At 34.9% G+C, this 13,069-nt stretch overlaps 1 non-coding gene across 1 annotated transcript; it reads left to right on the top strand.

The window, feature by feature from the left end:
- The first annotated feature begins 9,218 nt into the window (after positions 1–9,218).
- LOC129044818 (small nucleolar RNA U13) lies at positions 9,219–9,321 on the top strand. The gene has a single exon (XR_008504808.1). It is a non-coding gene; the product is annotated as a small nucleolar RNA U13 (small nucleolar RNA).
- Positions 9,322–13,069: the final 3,748 nt, after the last annotated feature.

Consider the following 13,069-nt stretch of genomic DNA (forward strand, 5'->3'; position numbering starts at 1 on the left):
AAAGTGTCAGGGAAAGGGAATTTGCCTTCACGAAGACTAAGGTCTGATGGGCTTTTTATAAGATTTTCAAAAAGAGCTTCAGTATGAAATACTAAACTGACAAAAAGGTAGAATTTGGTTTTCTGTGTATTAAAATGGCAAATGTTTTTGTATAATTGTTGTGCTGTCAATAAGTGACTGTAAAAACTTTTTTTTTTTTTTTGGCTGGGCACAGTGCCTCACCCCTATAATTCCAGCACTTTGGGAGTCCGAGGCAGCTGTATCACCTGAGGTCAGGAGTTCGAGACGAGTCTAGCCAACATGGTGAAATCCCTTCTACACAAAAATTAAAAAAAAAAAAATATTAACCAGACATGATGGCACGTGCCTGTAATCCCACCTACTCGGGAGGCTGAGGTGGGAGAACTGCTTGAACCCGGGAGTTGGAGGTTGCAGCGAGCCGAGATTGAACCACTGCACTCCAGCCTGGCAGCCTGGGTGACAGAGTCAGACTCTGTCTAAAAAAAAAAAAAAAAAAAAAAAAAAAAGTTATTTTTTAAACTCTGTGCAGTCTGCCTGGATAGCAGTTTGTGTTTTACCAAAATAATTTTCCTTGTTTTATGTTGGCTTTATTATGTCCATGATTATTTAAGAAAACTACAGTGTTTTTACTTAGAAAAGAGTCAAGGTTTTTCATAATCATGGTAACTTCCATATTTATTTTTTTTACTATACTTTAAGTTCTAGGGTAGATGTGCACAACATGCAGGTTTGTTACATATGTATAGATGTGCCATGTTGGTTTGCTGCACCCATTAACTCGTCATTTACATTAGGTATTTCTCCTAATGCTATCCCTCCCCCAGCCCCCTACCCCACAACAGGCCCCAGTGTGTGATGTTCCCCACCCTGTGTCCAGGTGTTCTCATTGTTCAATTCCCACCTATGAGTGAGAACATGTGGTGTTTGGTTTTCTGTCCTTGTGATAGTTTGCTCAGAATGATGATTTCCAGCTTCATCCGTGTCCCTACAAAGGACATGAACTCATCCGTTTTTATGGCTGCATAGTATTCCATGGTGTATATGTGCCACATTTTCTTAATCCAGTCTATCATTGTTGGACATTTGGCTTGGTTCCAAGTCTTTGTTATTGTAAATAGTGCCCCAATAAACATATGTATGCATGTGTCTTTATACTATCACGATTTATAATCCTTTGAGTATATACCCAGTAAAGGGATTGCTGGGTCAAATGGTTTTCTAGTTCTAGATCCTTGAGGAATCGCCACACTGTCTTCCACAATGGTTCAACTAGTTTACACTCCCACCAACAATGTAAAAGTGTTCCTATTTCTCCATGTCCTCTCCAGCACCTGTTGTTTCCTGACTTTTTAATGATCACCATTCTAACTGGTGTGAGATGGCATCTCCTTGTGGTTCTGATTTTCTCTGATGGCCAGTGATAATGAGAATTTTTTCATGTATCTATTGGCTGCATAAATGTCTTCTTTTGAGAAGTGTCTGTTCATATCCTTTGCCCTCTTTTTGATGGGGTTGTTTGTTTTTTTCTTGCAAATTTGTTTAAGTTCTTTGTAGATTCTGGATATTAGCCCTTCGTCAGATGGGTAGATTGCAAAAACTTTCTCCCATTCTGTAGGTTGCCTGTTCACTCTGATGGTAGTTTCTTTTGCTGTGCAGAAGCTCTTTAGTTTCATTAGATCCCATTTGTCAATTTTGGCTTTTGTTGCCATTGCTTTTGGTGTTTTAGTCATGAAGTCCTTGCCCATGCCTATGTCCTGAAGGGTATTGCCTAGGTTTTCTTCTAGGGTTTTTATGGTTTTAGGTCTAACATTTAAGTCTTTAATCCATCTTGAATTAATTTTTGTATAAGATGTAAGGAAGGGATCCAGTTTCAGCTTTCTATGTATGGCTAGCCAGTTTTCCCAGCACCATTTATTAAATAGGGAATCCTTTCCCCATTTCTTGTTTTTCTCAGGTTTGTCAAAAATCAGATGGTTGTAGATGTGTGGTGTTATTTCTGAGGGATCTGTCCTGTTCCATTGATCTATATCTCTGTTTTGGTACCAATATTGTCAATTGTTTAACTAGACAGCCATGCATTGTTTCTCAGTAACCTATAATCATACCTCAACTGAATGTTCAACTATTCTCAAAACTTTTGATAGTTTGCCTTCCCAAAATCAAATGTTAACTGATATCTTTTGCACATATAATTGTCTTTCAAGTTTCCCAGAGGGCCCATGGAAAATCACAAAGGATTTATTTTTTTCATCTTTTAAAAAGAAATTTGCAAGAAATGACCCAACTTACTTGATATGTTACTATTCATAAGTTACATAGTAAGGGTGGTCAAATAAAAAGAGATACTCAGCTTTCCCGTGGGTATATTAGTATAGGTACAAACTTATATATGAATATTTCAGAAAATTTTATGGCACATGAAAAGTGCTGAAAATTTATCAGTGCCTTTGTTGTTTGTGAAATGATTCTATCCGCTTAGACAACACAGTATATCAGTCATAATTGCAATTATTTTTAAAATGTTAACTTGGTTGCAACTTTACTTCTTTAATGTGAATCTAGCATCTTCTTAGCCAGTAATTTTCAATGTAGGAGTCACACTCCTAACCTATGGAGTTTTGTTATTATAAAGATATTTAGGCTTGTTCCAGACTTACTGAATCTCTTTGCTATATAACATTGATACTTTCTTAGTATATTCTAAAAATATGCCTAATATATTTATGAGATATTATATCAGGATTATTATATGCAGTTTTTTCTGTAAATCATGTTTATTTTATAAGCCACTTATATCTACTCTTCTTTGAAAATGGAATACATTATTATTTATAGATTTTTATCTAAAACTTTGTTGTCAGTTATGTTATTCTCATAATAAGCTCTCATTACATCTTTTGCTGTTGAAAATCACTAATTTTGGGCTGGGCACAGTGGATCATGCCTGTAATCTCTGTAGTTTGGGAGGCCGAGGTGGGCAGATCACTTGAGGTAGGGAGTTTGACACCAGCCTGGCCAACATGGTGAAATCTTGTCTCTACTGAAAATACAAAAATTAGCTCGGTGTGGTGGCACACGCCTCTAGCCCCAGCTACTCTGGAAGCAGAGGCAGGAGAATCGCTTGAACCTTGGAGGCAGAGGTTGCAGTGAGCCCAGATCAGGCCAGGGCACTCCAGCCTGGGTGACAGAGCAAGACTCCATCTCAAAAAAAAAAAAAAAAATTATCAATTTAAGTTAACTACAGCCATTTCATGATTTTTGTAATCGACTTTTTTGTTTCATTATGATGCTTCCCTAAAAGCTCTTGCATCAGTTACATGTGAGAGTGCTTTATCTGCAACAGACAAGGACTATCTCAGAGACCTGTAGAAAAGCACTATATCAGGTATTTGGGGGTACAGGCCTCTGATGGTATTATTTAAGCAATTTTGAGACTATACCAGTGAACTAAATCAGGATTTTTACATTTCTAGTAGAGAAAAAAGTGGATTCATCAGAATGTTAACTCAATATCAGTTGGAACAAAAATTAATTACATAGGACAGAGTTAACTGATAAAAGATGATCATGGGTATTGTTTGGAATATTGCTGCTGTTTTAAGATACTATTTTCTGAGTATGTTATCAAACATTTCATCTTTTTTATCAGTAAATATAACTTATAATAATTTAGTGGAGTATGCGTTTGTAAGCTGAAGACAAAATATTTAATAAGGACAATTTTTTGTCCTACCTGAGCCCTCCAGAATTTAGAAGTTCTTATTGAATATTCTTGTTGTTGGGGCAATATAGTTATTCGCATAGCTTTGATTTGAATCTATCCACCTTAATACAAAGACATACTTGATAACTTTGGTTTTACAGCCAAGGCCTTGCCTGAAATATCATATTTGAGAATGATGTTCATTTATTTTGATATTACAACACACTTCTAAGGAACTGAGACCAATTCTAGGGAGGCAATGCTTACAGAACTCTCTTGGGATAACTTCCCTGGTACCTGGCTTATAGTCTATCAAGTCTTAGGGATGCATTACGAAAATAATTCCTGGAAGGTCTAGTAACCTTGTGATATTTTGGGAACTTCAGAAAGAAAGGAATTTTCCCACATTTATAGCAACTATATGCATTATCTTGTGGTAAATTTTTGGCTTGTCTTTCTAGATTCAAGAGGCTTTTCAAAGCTTAATCTAAGATTCCTTATTACAACTTTCAAGAAAGTAAATTTAAGAAAGCCTATATGGCAAATATGACAGTTTTATGTATAAATTTGGCCAGGATATATTACCCAGTAATTTGATCAAACATGGATCTTGGTGTTGCTGTGAAGGTATTCTGTAGATTGGTAAACATTTATAATCAGTTGACCTTAAAAGTAAAGGAGAGTACCTTCATAATGTTGGTGGATGTTTTTTAATCACTTGAAAGGCCTTAGAGCAAAACCGAAGTTTATCAGAGTTTTGAATAGGAAATACTGCCTCAAGACTGCAACATACTAATAAGAATGGCTATTAATAAAAAGTAAAAAAATAACAGATGCTGGCAAATTTGCGAAGAAAAGGAAACACTTATATGCTTCTGGTGAGAATGTAAATTAGTTCAGCCGTTGTGGAAAGCAGTGTGGTGATAAACAGAACTACCATTCGACCAAACAATCCCATTATTGGGTATATACCGAAAGGAATACAAATCATTTTACCATAAAGGTATATGCACATGTATGTTTACTGCAGAACTATTCACAAGCAAAGACATGGAATCAACCTAGATACCCATCGATGGTAGGTTGGATGAAGAAAATGTGTACATATACACCATGGAATACTACATAGCCATGAAAAGAATGAGATCATGTCCTTTGCAGCAACATTATCTGGAGGTCATTATCCTAAGGAAAATATCTCAGGAAGAGAATACCAAATATAGCATGTTCTCACTTATAAGTGGGAGCTAAAATATTGAGTATACATGAACACACACAAGGGAATAATAGACAAGGGGACCTACTAGAGGATGGAGGGTGGGAGGAAGGTGAGGATTGAAAAACTACCTTTTGTATACTATGCTTATTACCTGGGTGACAAAATAACCTGTACATTAAACCCCTGTGACATGCAATTTACCTATATAACAAAGCTGCACATATACCCCTGAAACTAAAAGTTTAAGGAAAAAGTCTGCAACATTAGCTTTTGCCTGCAAATTACCAGCATGCCTTTCAGATTCGAGACTTGCTGACTCTCAAAATTATATAGGTGAATTCTTTGAAATAAATAATACATATTTATATATATTCTGTTTCCTTAGAAAACCCTGACTGATACCAATTTTGGTACCAGGAAGTGGGGAGATGCTTTAACAAATATTAAAAATTTAGAAATGGCTTTGGAATTATGTAATGAACAGAAGCTAAGTATTTCTGAGACACAAAATAGAAAATACTAGATTTCTGAGATTATTGGTATAAATATAGATTGTTAAAGGCAACTGTGATGAGAGCTCAAATAAGTAATAACTGTACAGAATGCTTTCATCATTACAAAGTTACATGTATTGTCACGAATAAGGAATTGCTAAGAAACATGAATGTTGGTCAGGCACAGTGGCTCATGCCTGCAATCCCAGCACTTTGGGGGGCCGAGGTGGGCGGATCACGAGGTCAGGAGATCGAGACCATCCTGGCTAACACGGTGAAACCTGTCTCTACTAAAAGTACAGAAAATTAGCTGGGCATGGTGGCAGGCACCTGTAGTCCCACCTACTCGGGAGGCTGAGGCAGGAGAATGGCGTGAACCCAGGAGGCGGAGCTTGCAGTGAGCCGAGATCGCGCCACTGCACTACAGCCTGGGGCACAGAATGAGACTCCGTCTCAAAAAAAAAAAAAAGAAAGAAAGAAAGAGAAATATGAATGTTACATGTGCTTCTGGTGAAAGCTCACATGGAAATGAGGCACATAGAACTGGATGATGAAAGGAAGAAGATCCTTATCATGAAGTGGCAGGAAACTTGCCTCAACTGTGTTCTACCATTGGATGGAAAGTAGATCCTGTCAGAAATAAACATGAATACTGAGCTGAGGAGATTTTCAGGCAAATTGTGGAAGGTATGACCTTACTTCCTCCTTACAGCTTATAGTAAAATGTAAAAAAAAAAAAAATAGAAAGAAAGAAGAAAGAAAGAGAAAGGAAGGAAGGAAGGAAGGAAAAAGAAAAGAAAAGAAAAAAGAAAGAAACAGAGAAAGGACATTTTAATAAAAAAGAACTAAAACTTGTTAATTTGGAAAACTCTCAACCTCTCCAGATAACCAAGATGAGCAAGCATGTGGTTAGAAGAATGCCAAGGGTATAGCTAGACAACTTTTGCTAAAAGGATTATGTGTGTGACTCATGGATTCAATCAACTATCTCAGCAGAAGCCAAGAATAAAGATGAGTTATCCTAAAAAGATCTTTGGAGGAACCTCTTGTCTAATGGCTTGGACCCCCATGAATTGCACAGGCGACCAATAAGGTTTTTGAAAATGTTGCATTGGCAGAAACATTGCTAGCCTGGAATTAAAGAGATTATGATATTTTACATCTGAATTATAAACTTCATTCAGTGAAATTTGATCCTGTTTTACTATATTTTTTCCAGTGTCTGTACTACTGCTTTTAGCTACTGTGAGGTTTCTTTCTGTTCTCTACTTAGGAATGCTTATTATCTATAGATAAATTTTTCTAGATGATTCTTTTATATTATTACAATTTTCCCCTTTCAGTCTTCTAACAATTTACTTTGGCAAAGCTGGAATTTATATATCACTAATAATCTCAATATTCTATACATAATTATGTATTGTTATTTTTAACTGTATGATTATTTTTAATCTGATACTAATCCCATTTCATTGAGTATATGTTGTCTATAGTTTCATTTGAGGTAGATTTCAAGTGTTCTGTTAAGTGTTTATAAAATCACCTGTCCTCTCATTTTAACTTCCAGAGAGATGGGCTGGGGTATTTGTTTCTAACTTTGTTGGGGAGGATGTAGCTGAGAATGGATGTTAGATAAGTATCTTTCTAGATTATTGAAACACTTTATTGGTACTCAAAACCTGCATTTTACGTCTAGTCACTCTCCTGTTAGTTTATTTTAGAAATTATTTTATTATTTTATATTTGCTGAATATTTTATTGGTTTTCAGTGTTTCTTCCTATAGTTTATAAGGAATTTAGAGTTTGTTTTCAGTAACCTTCACAACTCTAATTCATCTAGAGTTCCCAGTAAAATTGTGACAGTGCCCATAATACTTTTTACAAAAGCAATGAAAAAGAGCTGAAATGCCTCCTGACCATTTTCCAAACTGATTTATCTAAAAGCCACACAAATGAACACATTTCCCAGAGAAATCAAGTTTCTTATAAGAGATATCTGGCATTGACATATTATTCAATAAAACTAAGTACTTCCTAAGGCAACCTATCTAGAGCATTTCTCAAGAGGACTACATTACTAACTGCTGAAAGAATCCTCCCCAAAGTAAACAAGTTCACAAAATCAAGAATAGCAATGAAAACATATCTATTGGTGCTTTGTTTTAAAGTCAGGATTAAATACAAAAACTTACTTACATTGCAAGCATGTCTTTATGTATTCAGGTGCATATTATATTGTGCCTTATTTCTAATTTTGTTACCGATTTAGAAATTTATAAAGATTATAGTTTTTATATTTATTTTTTAACTTTTTTCTATTGAAAATATATTTGTTTAACATGATTGTATGTTTTAGTGTCAAATATTAAGAATCTGATTTTAAATAGGTATTCTTTTGAATATTTTAAATGATTATTTATTAGAATATAGAAACTGCTTTTTATTTATATCATTAAAAATATGGAGCGTAGTGCACTTTATTAATTGAGAAGGAACTGCAACAATAATTACAAAACAATGTATTAAATTCAATTAGGAGCAAATGTATGCACATGTGTAATAGAGACAGAGAATGGAAGCAAATAGGAAGTACAAAAATTGCTTGCAAAGTGTCTTAGTTTGGGCTGCTATAACAAATTACCATAGAGTGAGTAGCTTATAAACAATATTAATTGATTTCTCATAGCTCTGGAAGCTAGAAGCCAAGATCACGGTGCTAGCATAGTCGGGTTCTGTTGAGAACCTTTTTCAGCTTGCAGACTGCTGTTCTTTCATTGTATTCTCACAGGGTGGAAAGAGAGTAAGAAAGCTTTCTGGGGTCTCTTTCATACGAGCATTAATCCCATTCATGAAGACCCCACCCTCATGACCTAAATTTACATCTGTAAGGTTCTATCTCTCAATACCATGAAACTTGGGGTGAGAATTTCAACATAAGAGTTTTGCAGGGAAGTAAACATTCAATCGATAATGCAGAGGTTAACAAAAATCTGGTGAGTGTTATTTGACTGTTATTTTTGGGAATAGAATTGTAAATAAACTAAAAAATAAAATGCTTTCTACATCTTTTCATTAATAAATGAGATATTTTCTATATTTTCTAGAATATTCATAACACACTGAGTATTCTACCAAGAATCTATAATTGCATACGATAGGAATTTGAATATTTTTGTTTCTTGTCTTTAGTATGAAATTAGTAACATTTGATTTTCGTGGATATGTGCTTTTTATATAAAAGATAATGTTGAGGACTCTTCCTATTATCAAGAAATTTCTGTCTAGATTCTAGGACTAAAGAAAAAGAGATATCATAAATAATCAGTTTTCCTGGACATTGTTAAAGAAGCATTTGAAACAGTTGTGCCACTTGAAAACATTGTCCTAACAGTTCCCTTCCCTCCCAGACTAACACAGACCCTTAGTCTACATAAGAAGAGTGAGAAAAAATCCTCAGGGTCATAAGGTATCAACATAACACAAGGGAAATGGAGAAATTCCAAGAAAATTACTTAGGGCAGTTGGGGTTTAGGTTGCTTCATGTTGGGTGAAGCTAGCATGTGCTCAGAAAATGGACCTGTGACAGTTGCCTATGCAGATGTGAGCAGGCAGGAGCTAGGACTGACATGGTTAGGTTCTTGGTATTTCTTTTCTGTCTTATTTAAAGTTAACCTGTTCTTTCTTTCCTCACTCCATTGAGATTTAAATTTACAATGTGATGGTCACTTCTAAATTAATGAAAAAGATGTATAAATAACCATGATTAAAGGACTGGAGGAGAATCCTTTTGTAGTTTATAAGTGTGATCATTAGGTTTTCACATTTGTGTGTGAGATGTATCTCCCTCAAACATTTTATGACATCAGCATATTATCCTTCTGATGTAAAAAGAAAAAAAAGTACTAGAGGAAATACACTTGTCTAGTAATATAGAAGTAGACTTGTCCATCTCAAATCATGCAAAAAAATATAAATTAATAAATTAACTAAAGTTTACATTGTTTTTTATTTTCTGCTCATACACTTGTCTCATATTTTTTGTCTTCAAAAATATTCTCAGAGACAAGTACATTTGGAGATGATCCCAGAATTGTTTGTACAGAAATAGAAAGTGAGAATCTCATTATCAAGAGGATTTGCCATACAATTGTTATGGAACGCTTACTAATATAAGACTTACACTTTATAACAAGCTAAGATATTTCCTACTACAAAATATATTTTCAAACAATAACTTTCTAGCTTTCTGGCCCTTTGACATGAAAAGAATCAAAAGGAAAAAAGTTTCTTGTTACATCCTATTTTCTATTCTTTTATTTTGTTTCATTTTTTCCTGAGTGCACACTGGGCATGAGGCCTTTCTCACATTTTAAGATTAAATAAATTGAAAAAATATCTTTTCTTAACAATAAGTTGAAGTAAGAAACTAATTTTTCACTCTAACATGTAAATCTTTATCTTTTATGTTTAAAATTTGTTTTTATTCTCTCACTTATGGAAATATATATCATGATATCTGCATGCATTGAATGAGATGCAGTGAAATCAATAATTTTCTTTGAATTGTGTCTCATATGCTTGATGTCAGTAAGAAGTCTTGTGCTCTTTTCCACATCTTGACTTTACCATTTGTACAGCTTAACAGTTGTAGTTCACAATTACAATAACAGGAGAAATAACATGATTCTTGCTGTGGTCATTGTTATTGAAGTGTTTTTCAACAACTTATCATTAAACTTGAGGAAAAGCTTTGTCTTTTTCTACATTTTATTTAACTTTCAATATGCTATAAAAACCCCAAGAGATGATAGATATTAACTTCTATCAACAGGAATTATTCACATGGAAATAAGCGGCTAATCAGAACAATAATCTGTATGTATTACTACCATCACAAGTGAAACTGTAGGTATTTTAGCTGACAAGTTTGACCTACTGGATTCTAAGATTAAAAGTGAAATGAGGTCAAAAATATATTGTGCTAAAGAGCACCATATATAGAACATTATCTCCAGTCCTTCATTTTACAAATAACAAAAGAGGCTCAGAAATGTTAAGGTTTTGTTTATAATAAGAAAGTTAGTGCCTTAGAGAGCTCTAGGCTAGACTTCATTCACCTGCATGTTTGCCTAGCGGTTTTTCATTTTTCATGCTCTCTCAAGTATACAGAGATCAAAGCTAAATAAAGAAGCAAAAAGGACTGTAACTTACAGTGTCTCATAAATTATGTTTATATTTGAGAAAGAAGAGGTAAGTTAAAATGTAGATGCAAACAATTTCATAAAGCTATCTTTTCTCTAACTTTACAGAATAACAAAATCACTGAATGGTAACTTCCTCAACTTTATTTTCAATCTGAAACATATCTACACAACCATTTTTTATTTTCTTGTTTCTTTTGGTTGCAACAGAGTAGTTTCTTAGACCTTTTGAAAGCAATGGTCTCCACTTGTGCTTCTGTGTCTCATCCACAGACAAGAGTCTTCTCTGGACCCTCACTCACTTTTCTGTACACTATTCATCTTTCCCTCTCTGGAAAATCACTCCTGTGATTCTTTAAATACACTTGAGCCTCTGTCACCATAAAGGAAGTCTTTGAACACCCTACTGTTCTCAATTACTCCATTAACTAGCTAGCTCCTCTTCTTCACCGTCATCGTGAAAGAATAGCAGGTATTTGCTCTCTGCATGTCTTCACCGCTCATTCACGCTTAAACTATTAGAATGTGCTTTACAGAACTAAACTCAAATTGCTCAGAAAGCATCAGTGGCTTCTTCATTACTACAATCAATAAACTGTTCTCAGTGATACCCTTCCTTGATTGTGCTAGCATCTAATAATTTTTATCATTTCTTCATCAAACTTTCTTCTTCACTGGCATAACTCATTCTGTAATTCTGGTTGTCAATTCACTTTTTTTTGGTTTCTTCTTTTTTAATGTCTTTTTTTCAGGGGGCTCCACTTCTTGAACATGTGTGTTAAATATTGTTCACCGTTCTTTCGAAGGACTATTTTCATTTTACATTTCCTAGATGCAGTCATTCATTACCATAGTGACTTCCATAATCATTTGATGACTTCAAATCAAACAGCTATAACATTAGTGCTGATGTTCAAATCCATACATCTAGGAATGGTTTGCCATGTCCAGCTGTTTGTTTTACAAACTGCATGAACTATGATTCCAAAAATGAATACAACTTCCCCTTTTACAAAAATGCTCGTTATTGAATACCATCTTTCTATCCTCATCATTCACACCAGCTCTTTCCACCATAATTCATATCAATAAATTCCAGAGCCCCATTTTTTCAACTCCCACATATATTTTCTAACAACATAGGATACCCATTTAATTCCCTAGATTAACTCAACAACTTTCTAAATAATCCCACTGTCTCTAGTCTTACTTACAATTAATCCACACTTCACAGGGAGATCAGGATGATCTTTTTAAATGCAAATGTAACCGTGTTGTTCTGCTCCATAAAATCTTTCCATGACTCCCTACTATGTTTAAGGTAAAAGCCATAGATCATAGTGATAGTTTGTAAGGTTTTCTCTACACTTATGTTTCCAGTTTACCTCTAATCACTATCTCCTACTACAAAATAGAATTATTTTGTATTCTTCAGATCTCTAAATGCTTCACGCTTGCTCTCACGTTTTCTCATTCCTTATGAGTCTCGTTTGGAATATACTGTGCCCCTGTCTTTCATAGCCTATAGCCCCTATGTGTTACCCTAGCAAACTATAGTCCCTCTCCTTTAACTAGTAGTGTAACAGAGTATAATTAATGACTTGTCTGTCAACTCTAAAACATACTATTAGCTCCATGATGTCGGGACCATGCTCTTCTCATTGTTCATTACTTAGCTGGAAAGTAGCATAGTGCCTGGCAATCATAATAGCCAAGTAAACATTGATGGCATAAGAGAATATTTGATCTTTGCAGCAGCAGTCAGATAATTGAAATCTATATTTGTTTTCTGTTTTAGGTTGTCAAATGTGTTATGGAATATCCTTAGGAAATGAATCTGTATGGTATCTGATAGTCTCAATACTACCATGTATTATTTTCCCTCTCATGGGAAGTAGATCTGACTGTTCCTAATATTTTTAATCCCCTAGTATGCTGAGGTCTCTGTGTCCAAGCTAAAAAAAAAGATGTGCCTCTCTTGTAAGTAGTAAGAATGGTCATTATCTGAAGGTCATATGTTAACAGTAATTTTCTTTTCTTTTACTTTCTTTCTTATTTTTTTTTTTTTTTTTTTTGAGATGGGGCCTCACTCTGTCACCCAGTCTGAAATGCAGTGGCATGATCTCAGCTCACTGTGACCTTGCCTCCCAGGCTCAAGTGATCCTTCCACCTCAGTGTCTCCCATGTAGCTGGAACCACAGGCACATGTCACCATGCCCAGCTAATTTTTCTGTTTTTGAAGAGATGGGGTTTCACCATGTTACCTAGGCTGGTCTCGAACTCCTGAGCTCAGGTGACCCACCCATCTTGGCCTCCCAAAATGCTGGGATTACAGGTGAGCCACCATGCCTGGCCTCAAGAGTTAATTTTTATATAACTATTACATCACAACAAAAAAGCTGTTTATTCCAAATTTCTCTTTGAACATTTT

Source organism: Pongo pygmaeus, chromosome 13 (assembly GCF_028885625.2).
Source record: "Pongo pygmaeus isolate AG05252 chromosome 13, NHGRI_mPonPyg2-v2.0_pri, whole genome shotgun sequence".
NCBI lineage: Eukaryota > Metazoa > Chordata > Mammalia > Primates > Hominidae > Pongo > Pongo pygmaeus.